Here is a 19,316-nt window from a genome sequence, read left to right on the forward strand (position 1 = left end):
TGGTCTTTGACATTTCATTTTCATCCTACCTCAAATGGCCTCTTAGGCTACAGGTAGGAAAAGAGAGGTCAGATTTAGATGTTCCACTCTGATGATTATCCAATGCACTCATTCCCTGTCCATCCTTTATCTCTTCCCTGAAAGTCAGTCACAGACAGAGGCCTCAAGATGGGGACATTTGCAACATGAGATCAAGAGTTATTTATTTTAGTATCCCCATGGAGTAGACATCTGATGTTTTTGCTTCAGTTCAGTTCAGTTGCTCAGTTGTGTCCGACTATTTGTGACCTCGTGAACCATAGCATGCCAGGCCTCCCTGTCCATCACCAACTCCCAGAGTTTACCCAAACTCATGTCCACTGAGTCAGTGATACCATCCAACCATCTCATCCCCTGTCGTCCCCTTCTCCTACCACCTTCCCATCTTATGCAGCATCAGGGTGTTTTCAAATGAGTTAGCTCTTCACATCAGGTAGTCAAAGTATTGGAGTTTCAGCTTCAACATCAGTCCTTCCAATGAACACTCAGGACTGATCTCCCTTAGGATGGACTGGTGAATCTCTTTGCAGTCCAAGGGATTCTCAAGAGTCGTCTCCAACTCCACAGTTCAAAAGCATCAATTCTTCAGTGCTCAGCTTTCTTTGTAGTCCAACTCTCACATCCATACATGACTACTGGAAAAACCATCGCTTTGACTAGACAGACCTTTGTTGGGAAAGTAATGTCTCTGCTTTTTAATATGCTGTCTAGGTTGGTCATAACTTTCCTTTCAAGGAGTAAGCGTCTTTTAATTTCATGGCTGCAGTCACCATCTGCAGTGATTTTGGAGCTCCCAAAAAATAAAATCAGCCACTGTTTCCACTGTTTCCCCATCTATTTGCCATGAAGTGATGGGACCAGATGCCATGATCTTTGTTTTCTCAATGTTGAGCTTTAAGCCAACTTTTTCACTCTCCTCTTTCACTTTCATCAAGAAGCTCTTTAGTTCTTCTTCACTTTGTGCCATAAGGGTGGTGTCATCTGCATATCTGAGGTTACTCATACTTCTCCTGGCAATCTTGATTCCAGCTTGTGCTTCATCCAGCCCATGAGGTACTCTGCATATAAGTTAAATAAGCACGGTGACAATATACAGCCTTGATGTACTCCTTTTCCTATTTGGCACCAGTCTGTTGTTCCATGTTCAGTTCTAACTGTTGCTTCCTGACTTCATACAGATTTCTCAAGGGGCAGATCAGGTGGTCTGGTATTCCCATCTCTTTCAGAATTTTCCACAGTTTATTACGATCCACATTGTCGAAGGCTTTGGCATAGTCAATAAAGCAGAAATAAGATACTTACCTAGCACCTATTCTTCCTTTTCTGAATAGTTTCTTGATTTTTCCGGTTTGAATGTCAGATATAGACCTGATCAATTGTCATGTTTCATCCTCTGGACTTAAAGACCTAAGACAGGCATATTGGATCCTACTTGAAAACAATGAGGCCAATACAGAAGAAGTCATGTGGAGAAAGAGAAAAGGGTTCTAGTCCGCTAGATTTAGGGAATGCTAGATTGTGTTTCTAGCATTCCTTGGCACATAGCAGGTGCTCAAAAATATTGATTCAATTAACTTTAATCTAGTTTCTTTACAAATGACTGAAGCATATCAGATAAAAATCTTTTAATAAATAAAGCCATTTAATCCTTTATCCTGAATAGGCATCAACTGCAGAAATACCCACTGGCATCTCAAAGTTTGATAAAATCCTTTTCTTCTCTCTTCTGTTGAACCTCTCTCTTTGTGCTACCCTGCACTACTTCTCTAGATTTTTATTTTCATTCCAAGTGTCCTCTCGAGAAAGTAGTTGTTTTAAATCAGGATATGTCCCATGATTCAAGAACATTCTTTTCTGAAAGTACTTTTAGTTTTGCATTTCTCTGTTTAGTTTCTTTGATTTTTTAAATCTTGAGAAAGAAATTCCACACATGGCCAAACTATGACAACCCTGTCTGGATATCAAGCCAACGAACATGAACCAAAGTGAATGAGAAAAGAAAGATTTTCAATAAAAGGAGGATTATAATTAGGATTCAGTACTCAATTTGGCTCCTTCAATCAAGGAAAACTTAACCTAAAGTTTAGATTTCCATCTAAAATCTATGCAATTATTTCAGAATCCCACATATATAAATATTCAGTGGGTCTAAAGGTCTGTGATGAGTGGGCTGGTGTACTATAATTTGGCATCTTCAATTGGTTGAATTTAATAAGAAGACTATGCTATGTTTTTCCAGCAGTCATGTATGGATGTGAGAGATGGACTATAAAGAAAGCTGAGTACCGAAGAATTAATGCTTTTGAACTTCGGTGTAGGAAAAGACTCTTGAGAGTTCCTTGGACTGCAAGGAGATCCACCCAGTCCATCCTAAAGAAAATCAGTACTGAATATTCATTGGGAGGACTGATGCAGAAGCTGAAACTCCAATACTTTTGCCACCTGATGCAAAGAACTGACTCATTGGAAAAGACACTGATGCTGGGAAAGATGTAAGGCAGGAGGAGAAGGGGACGACAGAGGATGAGATGGTTGGATGGTATCACCGACTCTATGGACATGAGTTTCGGTAAACTCTGAGAGTTGGCGATGGACAGGGAGGCCTGGCGTGCTGCAGTCCATGGGGTCGCAAAGAGTCAGACACGACTGAATGACTTGAATTGAACTGAATAAGACATGTTAAGAAAAGCTTACCAACCGAACTCCCTTCTTCTATGGGATTAGCAGGGCTTCTTTCAAGAAATTTGAGATTAGATTTATCTTTTATTCACTATTATCACAGTCCAAGAGCATACACACATACACACACACACAGATTGGCAGGGCACAGACTGACCATTCCTCAAATCTTGCCTCTGCCTGACTTTACTCTTTTTCCTAGCGGTAAGCAAAATGGCAGCTTCATACCCACATCTCATCAACTCATTAACCCTGATCACCAGAAGCAAACATCCCTCCTTGCTCCAGATGAAAAATCTAAATTAAGTCATGTGTCTATCTCTAAAGGGCCTTCCAGGTAGCATGGTGGTAAAGAATCTGCCTGCCAATGCCCGAGACACAACAGAGGTGGGTTTGATGCTGGGTTGGGAAAATTCCCTTAAGTATGAAATGGAAATCTGCTCTAGTATTCTTGCTTGGAAAATTTCACAGACAGAAAAGCCTGGTGGGCTAGTGGGCTACAGTCCACGGGGTTGCAAAGAGTCATATATGACTGAGCAACTGAACACAGCACAACACAGTCTATCTCTAATACAATCACTGAAGACAAGAGGCTGGGTGCTCTAATTGGCCAGGCTAAGTCATGTGTCCTGTGTTTGTGTGTGTGTGTGTGTGTGTGTGTGTGTGTGTGTGTGTAGGGGGTAAAAGGAGATGGAGTAGAACTTCATGTGACCTTCATGAATGGGTTATTCACAGAAAGACAGAGTTCCAGTACTAAAAAACAGAAATAACAAATAACTACTGCATGGGTATCTTCCTTAGCAGAGCATGTCTGGGTTAAAAAAAAAAAAATCTCTGTGCCTCCAATGGCCAGTATTAAGCAGATGCTCAATACATATTTGTTGAATGAACAAAGAATTACATGTAATATTACATGTGCCTTACTCCATACTAAGGATCAACTCTGTGTACTTTCCAATGGGGATATTTTGCTGAACTCATGCTCATCATGTTATAGCCCCTTCTACCATCATCTTTCCCTATTCTTATCATATACAAGCTCATTTCTCTTTCTGCACTTTCCCACTTAAACTACTACCTAAAGTATTCCTCAAGTCTGTTTCCACAATGAAGCCTTTTCTAAGGATTATATGCCTCACTATTTTCTCATCTTTGAGTTACCCGTGCTTCTGATTTCTGCACTTGGCCCTTCATGAGTAAAGACCCCTAGATTGCTTCCATGTCCTGGCTATTATAAACAGTGCTGCGATGAACATTGGGGTGCACGTGTCTCTTTCAGATCTGGATTCCTCAGTGTGTATGCCTAGAAGTGGTATTGCTGGGTCATATGGCAGTTCTATTTCCAGTTTTTTAAGAAATCTCCACACTGTTTTCCATAGTGGCTGTACTAGTTTGCATGGAAGCAACCCAGATGCCCATCAACAGATGAATGGATAAGGAAGCTGTGGTACATATACACCATGGAATATTACTCAGCCGTTAAAAAGAATTCATTTGAATCAGTTCTAATGAGATGGATGAAACTGGAGCCCATTATACAGAGTGAAGTAAGCCAGAAAGATAAAGAACATTACAGTATACTAACACATATATACGGAATTTAGATAGATGGTGGCGATAACCCTATATGCAAAACAGAAAAAGAGACACAGAAGTACAGAACAGACTTTTGAACTCTGGGGGAGAACGTGAGGGTGGGATGTTTTGAAAGAACAGCATGTATACTATCTATGGTGAAACGGACCACCAGCCCAGGTGGGATACATGAGTCAGGTGCTCGGGCCTGGTACACTGGGAGGACCCTGAGGAGTCGGGTGGGGAGGGAGGTGGGAGGGGGAATCGGGATGGGGAATACGTGTAACTATATGGCTGATTCATGTCAATGTATGACAAAACCCACTGAAATGTTGTAAAGTGATTGGCCTCCAACTAATAAAATAATATTAAAAAAAAATAAAAATAAAAAAAATAAAAAATAAAAAATCAAAAAAAAAAAAAAAAAGACCCCTAGAGTCAGGCTACCCAAGTTTAAACCTCCACCATTTACTTGCTTTGTCATCTTGGCAAATTTCTTAATTGTTTTGTCTATAGAGGGTGTGAATCACAGTATCTACCTCTCAGAGGTTGATGCAAGAATTAAATGATATGATACACAGGTCACTAGCACTGTGCCTGGTAGAGTAAGTGCTCAGGAAATACTGAATACCATTCTAGCTGATGGAAAAAATAGCTGTGTGCCCTGTAGCAGACAAAGGCGGTGCCCTTACCATGTTGCCTGGCCCATCTGAGTTCAGGCAGCTGCTGTAGACACTGATAAACCTCCTACCTTACGCTTTCTTCTTGGACTGAGGGCCTCCCTTGGCCTGAGGAAGCCTTTTCTGCTGCAAGTAAGGGTAGTTGGCAGTACAAGGTAAGAGGTTAATCCTCTTGTATGCAGCTTTTAAGCACTGGGGGATAGAAGTCCCAGCCGCCCCAGTGCCTAGTCTTAGGATTCTTGGGTGTATTCCACACAGTTTCTCAGAGGATCCCAGCAGGGTTGGGTCCGAGTTGCCCATAGTGGTAACCTGCATACTAATGCAATTTTTTTTGTAATTTTTAAAAACTTTATTTTGTTTTGGAGTATAGCTGATTAACCGTGTTGTGATAGTTACAGGCGGACAGCAAAGGGACTCAGCCATACATACGCATGTATCCTTCCCTTAAACTCTCCTCCCATCTAGGCTGCCATATAACATTGATCAGGATTCTCTGTTGCTATACAGTAGGTCCTTGTTGCTTATTCATTTTAAATATAGCAGGCAAATTTTTTTAGCTCGTCCCCCTTATCTGCTCACTTTCTTCAATCTTTTGCTTGTGTTTCTTAGAATCACCTCACATATGGGCTCCCTGTGCCCAAGTCTGTCAAAAGGCCTGCCTTGGGGGGAGCCCAAAGTAAGACAGCTCGCAACAGTTTCAACTGTTAAAGCCATTTCTCAGGGTGTGTGTGCTAAGTTACTTCAGTTGTGTCCTGCTCTTTGTGACCCGTGGACTGTAGCCCACCAGGCTCCTCTGTCCATGGGATTCTCCAGGCAAGTATACTGGAGTGGGTTGACATTTCCTCCTCCAGGGGGTCTTCCCAATCCAGGGATCAAATCCACCTCTCGCGTCTCCTGCATTGGCAGTTGGGTTCTTTACCATTGGTGCCACCTGGGAAGCTCTCATTTCTCAGGGTATATTTCCTTAAAGCAGAGATCAAATTCTGTTTCTTTTAATTGAGATGTAACTGACATATAACCTTGTTTTAGGGTGTATAATATACTGATTTGATTTACATATATATTGCAAAATTATTACCATAATAGTTTCAGTCAACATTCATGACCACACACAGTCACTATTTTTTTCTTGTGATGAAAGCTTTTTAGCAAATACAGAATACTGTACACCATTGTTAACTATAGTCACCAAGCTATACATTATATCCCCAGCACTTGCTTGCAACTGGAAGTTTGTAACTTCTGACTACCTTCATTCATTTTGCCTATCCCAAACCTCTCACATCTCTATGGCTAGACATGTTTTGTGAACCTACCCCACAGAATTCCTTGCTGAATAACTGATATATTGTGAGACAGTTTTTAGTATTTAGATTCAAGACAAGGAAGTCTTGTGATTTTTTCACCAGAGCTGATAGGTTTGATTTTCTTTTTGTATTCCTGATATGGTTCAAGTTTGGGATATATAGCTATGAAAGCTTGACCCCCTTTTGGAAAATTTAGCCTAGGAACTATAACTTGTGAAAATGAGCCATAAACTGGGTTTATTTATAAAAATAACTTCACACTTGTGTGGTGGATTTTACTTTGTTGAGGGATCACTGATCCACTGAGTGACTAGTACAAACATACAAAGATGTCAAAATATACACTACAAACTAGAGTTGTGTATTTTTTCTTAAGTAACAGAAATCTGTCAAACTCTGAAACTGAAAAAGTAGATGTCCTGGTGCAGAGGTGTAAACAGAAGTGGGGAAAAGAGAAAAGGCCTTTGTTTTCCTTCTACTAAACAAATGGCTAGAAGAACTTAGGGGTCTAGTCAGATGAGGTTTCTTCTTTGAAAGAAAATAGCTAGGCTCATGTTGGTTCTATTTATGACTTACAAACACTGCCATTTTCAGAAACGTTTAGGCAACTGTAGATTATATGAACAACAAATTGTTCTTGTTCAGTCGCTCAGTCATGTCCGACTCTTTGTGACCCCATGGACTGCAGCACACCAGGCTTCTCTGCTCTCTATTTCCCGGAATTTGCTCAAACTCATGTCCATTGAGATGATTATGCCTTCCAACCATCTCATCCTCTGTTGCCCCCTTCTCACAATAAATAATGTTTTTTTTAAAAGTGAAAAAATAGAGACAAAGGTATACTAATAATGTGTAAAGTTACTATTGAAGACTGCATGAGGTAACCAATGCCACTGTAAATTCTACATAATAAATCAGGTCGAAATTCAGAGGCTTATAACAACCACCACCTACTTCTGCCCTTGTGTTTCTGGCTGGAGTAGCTCTGCTTCATGATTAATGTTAATTCTGGCACTCAGGACAAAGGGGGGGGGGGTGGCGTGTCTACCTGGAGGCCTTTTCTTGCTGATGGTAGAAGCACAGGAAGGCAAACAGGAATACGCCATGTCTGTTAAGGATTCATCTGGACAATGTCACACCATTCTGCGCACCTTCCACTGGCCAAAGCAAGTCACCTAACAAGTTAGACATCAATGGGCAGGGAAATATACTCTGTCTCATGTGACCATGGTGACTGACATTGCAAAAACTAGCTTGGGGAAGGGGACAAAGAATTGTGACCAGTAAGTCTGTCTGTCGTGAGGAATAATAATAATGATCACACTGCTTTCCCATGTGCATTATGCCCCAGTTATCCTGTTCTCCTTCGACTTACCAAACATCACCTTTATCCTAATTATTCTCTCTGCTTGAAATTATTTCCCCTTACATTTCTTCCACTTCTATAATGTAAACTCCATGAAGGCAATGTTTTGAGGGTCTATTTTCTTCACTGATGGTGATCTCTTATCTCTCAGATGCCGACAGCTGCTTATATAATGAGATTTGAGTTCAGAAATCTTATTGATGAAAATTCATTGTATGTACACTCTTTTTTTTAATGCAATACTGTTTATTTAACTTCAGGAACATTTCAACATTCTAAACATACCAAAAAAAAAAAAGAACGTTGCAGATCATGTTTAGTACAGAAGGTTCTTGGACTTTCATTGGTGCAGTGGCTCTTGGCTTTGCAGACAATGAAGAGTTCTATGGTTTTTTCAAAGAAAAACAGTTTAAAACTACTGCACTTCAACTAAAAAGGATCCAAAACACTTCTCACACCAACTGACCACCTCCCTATTCCACAGCTAAGAATGGCAGCGGGATGCTATGTCGCTATATACTAAAACAAGACAACCTGAAGCTAAATGCATGCCCACTGCAGGGTCCACCAGTCCAGCCCCACAGTGCATGCCCTGAGCTACGGCCCCTTTGGAAGACATCACTCCGACAGTCTCCATACCAAGCAAGGAGAATCAAGAGTGTGTCTTGGTTGCTTTGTTCTTTTTACAAACTATAGACATGTACAGTTGAGAACTCGGGATTTCTAGCCAATGACCATAGCATTAACACACCACCTTACAAATTAAAAACAAACAAACAAACCCAGAAACATTTTTAAATGCCTTGTCACACCACAGCAAAGTGCACATAGTGAGGAGAAAACGAGAGCCTTTTCGTTTTAAAAATGTTTGGAAATACGTACAACTTTGATATAGTTTCCAGGTGCTTTGGACACCCATGGCCGCTTCATGTAAAGCAATGACAATTGCTAGAGCGCTTTGAGAGACTACGATATGATTGTGAGCCAAATGGGTATTAATTAAACCTAATGATGGCAACAGACACACCTTGGGTGAGAGGTGTGTCAATCACGGCACTCCCTACTCTAAGGTATTCACAAGGCGAAAGAGCAACAATTTTTTTATTCATCCTCCTCCTCCTCCTCCTCCTCTTTCTCTTCCTCCTCTTCATCTTCCTCGTCCACATTTTTCCGGGCAACTTTAGCAGGACCCTTGGTGCCACCAAACTCCCCTTTAGCCTTAGAGTCTGCAATATCCTTCTTATACTCCTCCTTCAGCTTCACCGCCTTGTTGCTTCTCACTGAAACTTAAGTTATTCCACATCTCGCTCAGCTTCTTTGCCACATCTCCAGTAGAGATGCCAGGGTTTGTAGACTTGATCTTTGGGTGGAATTCAGAGCAGAATAGGGAAAGTCCAGACTGGTCTCTTGGGGGCATTAGGGTCCTCCTTCTCACCTCCATTAGCTGGTCCATGATGCTTCGTTTCCCGATCACAGTGCACTTTATCTGCCTGTGCCATTTCATCAAATTTAGACTTCTCTTTCCCAGGTATGGTCTTCCACCTCTCGGAGCATTTCTTGGAAAATTCAGCAAAATTGACAGGGACCTCTGGGTTTTTCTTCGTATGTTCTTCTCTGCACGTCTGCACAAAGAAGACATAGGCAGACATCTTGCCCTTTGGTTTCTTGGGATCACCTTTAGCCATCTTGACTGTATTGTTTGCTAGTCTGTATGTACACTCTTAATACATATGTTGATGAGATAACTTTGTTCAAATGTTTCAAACCACAGGATGTTTCAGTAGCAGAGCACTGAGACATTGTTCTGGAAGGACAGTAATCTGCATAAAACTTATTCACCAAAGGGTCTATTTCCCACCACAACAGACCCAGGATTCAAAGCTTCAAATATCTTGGATTACTGACAACGAAGGCTAAATACACCAACAAAGTATTTTTGGGTCCTGCAACATAGTTTGTTTATTGTACAACAATTTTCCATGTGGTGTGCTTCCCAGGTGGCTCAGTAGCAAAGAATCTGCCTGCAATACAAGAGATGTGGGTTTGATCCCTGGGTCGGGAAGATCTTCTGGAGAAGGAAATGGCAACCCATTTCAGTATTCTTGCCTGGAAAATCCCATGGACAGAGGAGGCTGGCAGGCTACAGTCCACAGGGCTACAAAACAGTTAGACATGACTGAGCGAGTGAGCATGCACACACACATTCCATGAGGTAGGAAGACTTATTTGTTTCTCTTACGGAGCTCAGCTTATCCTGGGACATGTGAGGACTGAGCTAGAATCTCACATTTAGGAGGCAAATAATTACTCATTGTAGCATGGATTTCCATAGGTAATCTCAATTCATCATACCAAGTATTTCAGGTTTAAATCCAAGACACTTTCTGATATCAGAAAATACCTTGATATCATAGAATCCTTCAACCTGGAAACATTTAATCTTCTATCTTCAAACATTCAAGCGTTTATTTATTCAGTAAACATTTCTAAGTATCCATTACCTGCCAAACATTGTAGCATGCCTCAAAACACAAATACCTAAGGAGCTTATACACTAGTGGAGACACAGACACACAAACAAATGATTACCATGGAATAAGATCTTTGCTGGAAGGAAAATGTGAACCTTCAGATAAATGCAGCTCATGGTTGAACTAGGGATTCAGGGAGATTTCCTAGTAGAGATGAAATTTAAGTCAGTCCATGAAAGAGGAATAAGAAATTTACAAGGCAGGAAAGGGGTTGGGTGGGAAAGTGGGAAGAATTTTGTAGACAAAGGGTAAAGTTATAGAAGTGCATGAAAATAATAAGTTTGGGGAACTACAAGTCACTCTACAAACTTACCATCTCAGGGAGATAATGACTGATCGTGGTTTTTATGTTAAAGCATCAGCTTGACTGAAACATAACTAACCATAATATAGTACCACAAAATTCATCCTGGCTTTTAATACTTTTATAGCCTTTAGTATATTCACAGAGCAACCTATATCACTGTCTAATTTCAGAACATCTTCATCACCCCCCAAAGACGTCTCCTACCTATGAGTTGTCACACTCCATCCTCCCATTCTTTTTCCCCTGGAAACTATTAATATACTTTTGTTTCTACAAATATGCATATTCTAGATAGTTCACATAAGTAGCATATTGCAAGTATATTTCATCTAAACAATTCAGAAAATAATTTCTGCAGTTAATAATCATGTTTATAATTATATGTATTAGTGTGTGTGTAGTGTATTCATTTCCTCACCAGTATTTTCTGATTTTACTTTATTACTTTATTTTCTGCCACTTAGTTGTGTAATCTTGAGCAAGTTATATAATTTCTCTGATTCCTATTTTCCTAACACGGAGAGTACCTCTTTTCACTGAGTCCTTAAAAACATTAAATGAGAAATGCATGTAAAGCTCTGAGTAGAGTGTCTGATATACAAAAGTACTTCAAAGGTTTAGACGTTAGCTTTTTCTATTTACTTTTACCATGAGAATATTAGTAGGTGATACACTATGAGTATCTGTTGACAAAATGTAATTTTCACAGGTTAATTAAAGAAATTGGAAATGGAAAAATGCAACTCCTAAAGTTCCATTTCACTAAATAAAATCAGCTTGCTCATCTTTCCTCCAAGCTGTAACTTGGTCCCATACCCACATGAGAAAACAGAAAAACATGGACAAACTTTCAGTTACCCTAATGCTTCCATCAATTCTAATTTCTGATTTATTCATTATTTGATGACTTCTTTCAAGGTTGGCCCTCTCATCTTTCTATAAAAAAGAAGGTGTCCTAAGAAATGTAATAGGTTAAAAGAAAAAAAAACCTCTTGAAATATGTGGGCAATACAAATGATGAATAAACTATTTGAAAGCACTTGTCCAAATGTCTTGCACTGGAATTTAAAGCCTAATTTACTTAACAAATAGAACTTTTCTAGTGTTTCATCTTTCCTAGTAGCTCTAAGGGAGTTTCATCCCTTATAGTGGTTTTCTGACTTGCACATTTTCCAAGGTAAACTCTAATGGGCATTAGCTGTGCTTTGGTTGACAAGCACTTATTCTTGTTTCTCTTATTAGTAGCACCTTGGTTTCTTTTGGGGAATCACATCTCTTTGAGAGACAGCATTTCTTACTCAAAAGGAACATTTCTAAGCCAAGAATGTGTGTGTGTGGTCCAACTTAGACAACTATAATAGATTATTTTTCTGGATCTAGGCCCTTGAGTGGTATTATATAAGAATGGGATGAGGGGTTGAGTTGAATCATTTCCATAGCAATGCACAGATTTGACTATAAATCAAAGTCATTTCTTAGTTTCAACAGTATGTATGTCTTGAGTTGCCCCATTTCCTGTATTTTCTGGAGCCCAATTCCTCAGTATTTCCTTTCATTATGTGAACTTCCCTAAGACCTTCCAATAAATTACTTCACTTGTTGCTCAAAGGCAAATCGTGTTACTTGCAACCTCCAAACTCCTAGGCATACATAGTCTGTCTCCAGCCCCTGTGCATTCCTGGACCTTCCAAAAGAAGTAGGGCTACTTACAGCCAGTTTTTGTTAACTCATTTAATCTTCAAAAAGACTCATTATAAACTCCCTTGAAATTCTTATTCCTTTTTTCCCCACTTTTTAAAATTTTTACAATGTTGTGCTGGTTTCTGGTGTATAACAACGTAATCAGCCATAATTACACATATATCCCCTCCTTCTTGAGACTTCCCCCCTGCTCCCATTCCACCCCTCTAGGACATCAGAGTGCCAGACTGTGTTATACGGAAACTTCTCAGCAGCTGTCCATTTTACACATGATAGCATATGTATGTTGATGCTACTTTTTCCATCTGTCCCACTCTACCCCTTCCCCACTGTGTCTACAAGTCCATTCTTGATCTCCTATTCCTTTAAAGTTTCAGAATCTCTCAAGTGCTCCAGACCTTTCCTCCAAAGGATTTGACTGAAACCACGTGTGATGGGAGAAAGTGACATTTGATAATGATGGAGAAAATCACAAAATCCTCTTTCCATCCATCCTTCAGTTTTTCAATAAATATCTAATGAGGACATACCTGCCCTTTTGTAGATATTATAAATACAAGAATTACTAGGATTGAGTCTTGTTCCTTAGAGAGCCTAGAGTCTAGTAGGAGAGATAAGACACACAGAAATAGCACTAATGCCAACGGAGGCTGTGATAAGAGTTACAATTGAGGTAGAGATCAAGGGCTACTGGAGCACAACGGAGGGAAGATTAATTCAGGCTGGAAGGATTGGGGAAGATTTCAGGGGAGGAGATGAAACTTCCAGCCGACTAATCCTCCTGCAAGTGTCCAGTGGCCAATTATCTCCAGGAAATGGAGTTTGCAAAATTAAGCCTAGCCCGCAGAGGATCGTTTATTTTCTCTTAGCATGGCATATTACAGTTTCCAAGGTTTATGCCTTCTTGGGAAATGTACTCAATTGCTTAGGACAGGGACTGAGAACATAAGGATGTCAAACCTTGCTGGTCTGTGCCTAATATGTCTGGGGCCTGGTGTCTGCCTCATTTTAGTTGGTGGGACCAAAAGACGACTGACCGCGGTCTGGATTGGGGCCAGTGTGTCTCTAAGCAGTCTTTAAATATGGCTTAAAATGAACTACCACCTCCACATAGCCAGTTGGGCTTATTTTCTTCAAATGGGGACAGTGGCTACACCAAGCCTGCAACTTGTTCTCGCTGCCTTGAAAACAGATATTCCTTTCATGTCCTTTTATTGCTTTCTTCTGTCCACATAATGCAGCCAACATTCTTCATTTTAACAGAGAATGGATGCTCTGAATAAATCTGGGATGGACAATCGACCTGACAGAGCAGGCTTGAAAAACTTATTACTGCTCATGGCCATACTGGCAGGGGTTTTATGTGAAATGCCCCTTTCACGCTGCTAACCTCAAAGACATAGGAAGCAGTGTTATTTGGACTACAAAATGTTGTATACCTTGGTGACAATGAATTCATCTACAAAGTCAGAAAGTATATAATTGAAAGAGATAAAGTCACTTCTTTTCTTTAAAGAGCCCATTTTTTCAAGACAACAATTAAATTTGGTAAAATAAGTAGCCCTGTACCCACTTTCACCTACCTACAAACTTCACATTGTGGACAGTGTTCTCACTGAGCTTTCACTGGACAAGAGCAAAGTGGGGGAAAAAAAAAGGTTGGCCATTGCTTCTCACAGAGTCGAGGGAGAAAGACTTTGTAACGTCATTATTTTATTGGACTCTGCTGTGTGAACACAATAGGGAGGGTGCTTCTGGGGCGTGCGCTACCAGAAGCTCCTTGGGAATGACATAACATTCCTGCAGAAGTTGGCAGAAAAGAGAAATAAGGCTTCAGTGGGAATTCTAATGCTGCCCTGATTTTTCCCAGCCTCAGGGACCTGAATTTCCGGCTTATTTCAATGACCCCTAGGATGTCCTGAAGATCTTTTCCTACTTGGGAAGCAGTGAAGACAGAAAAGGCAGAGGTCTTCAGCTCTATGGACCTTCCTTTGTTTCCAGGGCTTAGGGGAAAAGAGTCACTTCTGAATTTCATCTGACAGGGTGCAGGAGATTGCTGGGGCCCAATGAGTACAAATATATTTGTTATTATGAGTTGAATTGAATCCTCTATAAAAGGTGTACTTAATTCTTAGCCCCCAGTACCTTAGACTATGACCTTATTTGGAAAAAGGATCACTGCAGATGTAATTAATTAAAATGAGGCCATGCTGGAGTAGGGTGAGCCCCTGATCTAACATGATTGGTACCCTTAAAAGAGGATGGCCACATGAAGACAGAGACACAGAGAGCATGCCACATGATGACTAAGGCAGAGACTGAGTTATGCAGCCATAAGCCAGGGAACACCAAGGACGGCCAGCAAACTGCCAGGAGTCAGGAAGAGGCCAGGATGGATTCCCCTGTAAGTTTCAGAGGGAGCATGGCCCTGGAGACACTTTGAAAAAAATTTCCCATCGACAGTCTGATCTTAGACTTCTAGACTCCAGTACTGTGAGATGATACATTTCTGTTGTTTTAAGCCATGTAGATTGTTACAGCAGCGCTGAGAAACATACATTTGCTCAGAACTCACCTAGACTGTGTATTATTGATACCTGTGACTAAGAAACTTACCGTCCACTCTATACCTGCCTCCTCCTCACCGCCCCCTGAGCATCTCCTAAGTTCCCCATACACTCTCTCACCTCTGGGAGTGTGCCATCTTCCTGGCACGGCCAGAACCTGTGACCCCCAAGTCTGATCAAAGTCTACTCATCATTCACAGTCAGTTCAAAGGGAAAAGTCACCCATCGTTCCGAAGGGAGTGAGAATAACAGTGTCTTCCAAAGTGCATCATTTGTATCAGAACTCTGCTTGCCATTTAGGTAACTTTATTTATTATACAGTTACATATTATAACTCTTTAAAAGTTGAGGCTCTGTTTGGTTCCTTTTACATCTCTGAGATGCTTGCTTCTCAAAATACAGTTCTCAAATTAGGAAAATAAATTCAGAGAATCTTAGCACCCATTCCATACCGAAATCAGAATCTGCATTTAACAAGCTCCTGTGAGACTGCATAGATAGTAATATTTGAGAAGCAGACCCTAGAGGACCTTGACATACCAGCATACCATACACTGACTGAATGTATACTTCACATCGGCTACTTAGCTGATTGTTTAGCTGATTGATTAGTCATTTTGACAATTCTATTAGCAGTTCTGTGAGGAAGGTATTACCCTATCACATGGATGAGAAGATTGGAGGGAAGCTAGACTGGAAAATGCAGGGTGTATTCCCATATTTCCACCTCTCTGCCAAGTTCAACACAATGCCTAAGTGGCCTACCCAGCAGTTTTTCAGGCAACAGTAGTATCTGTCCAGGAAGCTGGAATTTCCGGGGGACATCTGAGCATCTGTTTTCGACATAGGCTTTCTTTTTCTTCCGCTAGCTTAACACTTAGTGGATGAACATGTGTCTCTCCAGATACTCTATCAAAAAAGGGTTCCATGGAAACGCTCATTTTGCGAAATGCTGCAAATTACACAGTCCTCTTGAACATTAGTGGTGGAGAGCACCTATCAAAGGCTTCATCCCATGACCTCAGTAAATACACCTACTCAACTTGGTTTAACTCAGTTTTCCCTAAAGTTTACTTGACTCCAAATTAACATTGTGTAACAGCCATTAATATTCTGTGAAGGGCATTCTGGTTTAAAATCAGCTGTTAATGACAAAGAGATCAAGAGAGAAATTCACTTCATGGATTGCTTTTTAATTGAGAGAGAGAGAGAGGTAGAGAGACAAAGAAAGAGAGAGAGAGAGAGAGCTTGCTCTCCTGTGGTTATCCTTCAAAGTGCAAGTTTTCTCAAAATGAGATATTAGCATGTGGCAAGAGCTAGGAATCAGCATGAGCTTCTGAACCACTGGGAAGAGTGGCTCACTTCTTTATGCATTATTTAATATTAAAATGTCCTTCCTAGAATCTTCTGTTCCATGCTATAACTCGAGACAAAGACCTTTGATAAAATTAAGTAGGATGTTAGCTCTGAAGCACAATGGGAAGATAAAGTGGCAGATTAGATCATATTAACTTTAAAAAATGATCACTAAGGTCATGAGCTTGACACATGGGGGTGTGGTATTGCAAAGCAGCAGGATAAAGCCTTGCAAAAGACATTAATTACCCAACAGGGGGTTTCTAGGGAGAGGGAGGTGGAGGCTTATGCATTTGGCTACCAGGGGAAATCTCTTTTCAAGGATTCTTTTCCCCTTTGAGATGAAGGACTTCATTAAGAGCCTTTGTGCTTGGTGTGGACTCTTGATAGTTTCATGGGTAGATTTAGTTGGATTCCTGGTACTGATGGAGAGCAGCTCCTGTTCCACAGAGCTTCTCAGGGTTCTGGCAAGTGAGGCCCCCATTTTCTGGAGTTTCTAGTCAAGGACAAGCATCCCTTTAGTGCAAATCCAGAGCCATGATTGATCACTACCTGCATGCTTACAATGGAAACAAAGGATGGGGTTTCCTAGGTATTTTCTTTTCAGAAAAGGGGGGATTTGAGGTTGGTTATTTGGAAGTAGCGATGCATTCTTGAAGCTCCTTTCTTCTTTTTAAAAATAATTTTATTTTATTTATTTTTGGTTGTACTGGGTCTTTGTTGCTGCGTGGGCATTTCTATAGTTGCGGTGTGCGGGCTTCTCATTGCAGTGGCTTCTCTTGTTGAGGAGTACGGGCTCTAGGGTGTGTGGGCTTTAGAAGCCGCTGCCAGAGGATCCAGTAGTTGTGGTGCACCACAGGCTTAGTTGCTCTGAGGCATGTGGGATCTCCCCGGATCAGAGATCAAACATCTCTCCTGCATTGGCAGGAGGATTCTGTACCACTGAGCCACCCGGGGAGCCATGAAGCTCCTTTCTGTGAAGACATGGACACAATCACCTGAAATACTTTTCAGACAAAGTATGTGGCATCAGTGATACAAAAAGAGATGAAAGCAGGTACAGTGGAAGTGCTAACACCAGTTTTCCTCTGAAGTCCATAGATATAGTCTTCACAGTGCCCTGTGAGCTCATATCCCCATATTATTTGCTGCTATTCTGCCTGGCTTTATTTCAGTAGTCCCCTTTATCTGGAATGTCTTGGCTCCTATTTCTTTTTTAACAAATCTTTTGGCCACACTGTGCAGCACATGGGATCTTAGTTCTCCAACAAAGGACTGAACCAGCACCCCCTGCATTGGAACTGCAGAGTCTTAACCACTGGACCACCATGGAAGTGCCTTGGCCCCCATTTCTGCTGATTGAAATCTTACCCATTCTTCAAGGCTCTGTTCAAATGTCTTGTTTTCAGAGAAGGGTTTCCTGATTACCTTCAGAGAAACAAATGCTACTTTTCTGTGGCTTCTTTGGACCTTTATTATAGCATTGATCACATTTTGATTTCTATGATCCTGGTGTCCATGTCTCTGTCTCCAAGGTTCACTTTTGAAGATGGGGTTGGATTTTTCATCACACTTACTCTCCACCACACTGAACTCATAGCTGATATTCAATAAACGCCAGATGAACAGTACCTCAACATTGCAAGACAGACTACAATTGTGGGCAGGCAAAGTCTATCATTCAGTATGCTGATGTGAATTTAAGATAATATTCCCCTTTCTTCTAGGCCTGGTGCTTCTTTCCTTGTTTCCTGATCTGTTTCTAGACCAGTATTTCCCAAACATGAGTCACTGGCATCACTCTCATGAGTCAGATCACATCTGTAGACCACTTATCCTTTCATTTACTTAATATCCTTCTTTAAATTGATTCCCCTTTTCCTGATACCAACTCATTTAAAAAGCAGACCACTTATCTTGAATTAAAAGTCTGGTATCATAAGAAACTATTATGAACAACTATATGGCAATAAAATAGATAACCTGGAAGAAATAGACAGATTCTGAGAAAAGTTCAATCTTCCCAACTGAACCAGGAAGAAATGGAAATTATGAACAACCCAATTACAAGCATTGAAACTGAAGTTGTTATAAAAAATCTCCCAAAAAACAAAAGCCCAGGACCAGATGGCTTCACGGGAGCATTCTGTCAAACATTTAGAGAAGAGCTAATGCTTATCCTTCTAAAACTCTTTAAAATAACTGCAGAGGAAGGAACACTTCCAAACTCATTCTATGAGACCACCATCACCCTGATACCAAAACCAGACTAAGGCAACACACAAAAAAAGAAAATGACAATATCACTGATGAACATAGATGCAAAAATCCTCAACAAAATTTTAGCAAACAGAATACCAAAAAGCTCATATACCATGATCAAGTTGGGTTTATTCCAGGAATGCAAGGATTCTTCAATATATGCAAATCAATCAATGTGATATACCATATTAACAAATTGAAAGACAAAAACCATATAATAATCTCAATAGATGCAGAAAAAGCCTTTGACAAAATTCAGCACCCATTTATGATTAAACTCTTCAAAAAATGGGCATAGAAGGAACCTACCTCAACATACTAGAGGCCATATATGATAAGCCTACAGCAAACATTATTCTCAATGGTGAAAAACGGAAAGCATTCCCCCTAAGATCAGGAACAAGACAAGGATGCCTACTTTCACCACTATTATTCAACATAGTTCTGGAAGTCCTAGCTGCAGCAATCAGAGAAGAGGAAGAAATAAAAGGAATCCAGATTAGAAAAAAAGAAGTAAAGCTCTCACTGTTTGCAGATGACATAATACTGTACATAAAAAACCCTAAAGATAGTATCAGAAAATCACTAGAGTTAATCAATGAATATAGCAAAGTTGCAGGATACAAAATCAATACACAGAAATCACTTGCATTTCTAGATACTAACAATAAAAAATCAGAAAGAACAATTAAGGAATCAATCCCATTCACCACTACAACAAAAAGAATTAAATATCTAGGAATAAACCTACCTTAGGAGACAAAAGAATTTGACACAGAAAATTATAAGACACTGATGAAAGAAATCAAAGATGACATAAACAGATGGAGAGATATTACATGTTCCTGGGTAGGAAGAATCAATATTGTTAAAATGACTATACTACCAAATACAATCGACAGATTCAATGTGACCCCTATCAAATTACCAATGGTATTTTTCACAG

At 40.3% G+C, this 19,316-nt stretch overlaps 1 protein-coding gene and 1 pseudogene across 1 annotated transcript in view; both read right to left on the reverse strand.

The window, feature by feature from the left end:
- Positions 1 to 19,316, reverse strand: part of SYNPR (synaptoporin) — a 286,268-nt gene that overhangs the window by 65,355 nt on the left and 201,597 nt on the right. The window lies entirely within an intron of this gene.
- LOC136167779 (high mobility group protein B3 pseudogene) lies at positions 8,748 to 9,331 on the reverse strand (annotated as a pseudogene).

This window comes from Muntiacus reevesi, chromosome 4 (assembly GCF_963930625.1).
Source record: "Muntiacus reevesi chromosome 4, mMunRee1.1, whole genome shotgun sequence".
Classification (NCBI taxonomy): Eukaryota; Metazoa; Chordata; class Mammalia; order Artiodactyla; family Cervidae; genus Muntiacus; species Muntiacus reevesi.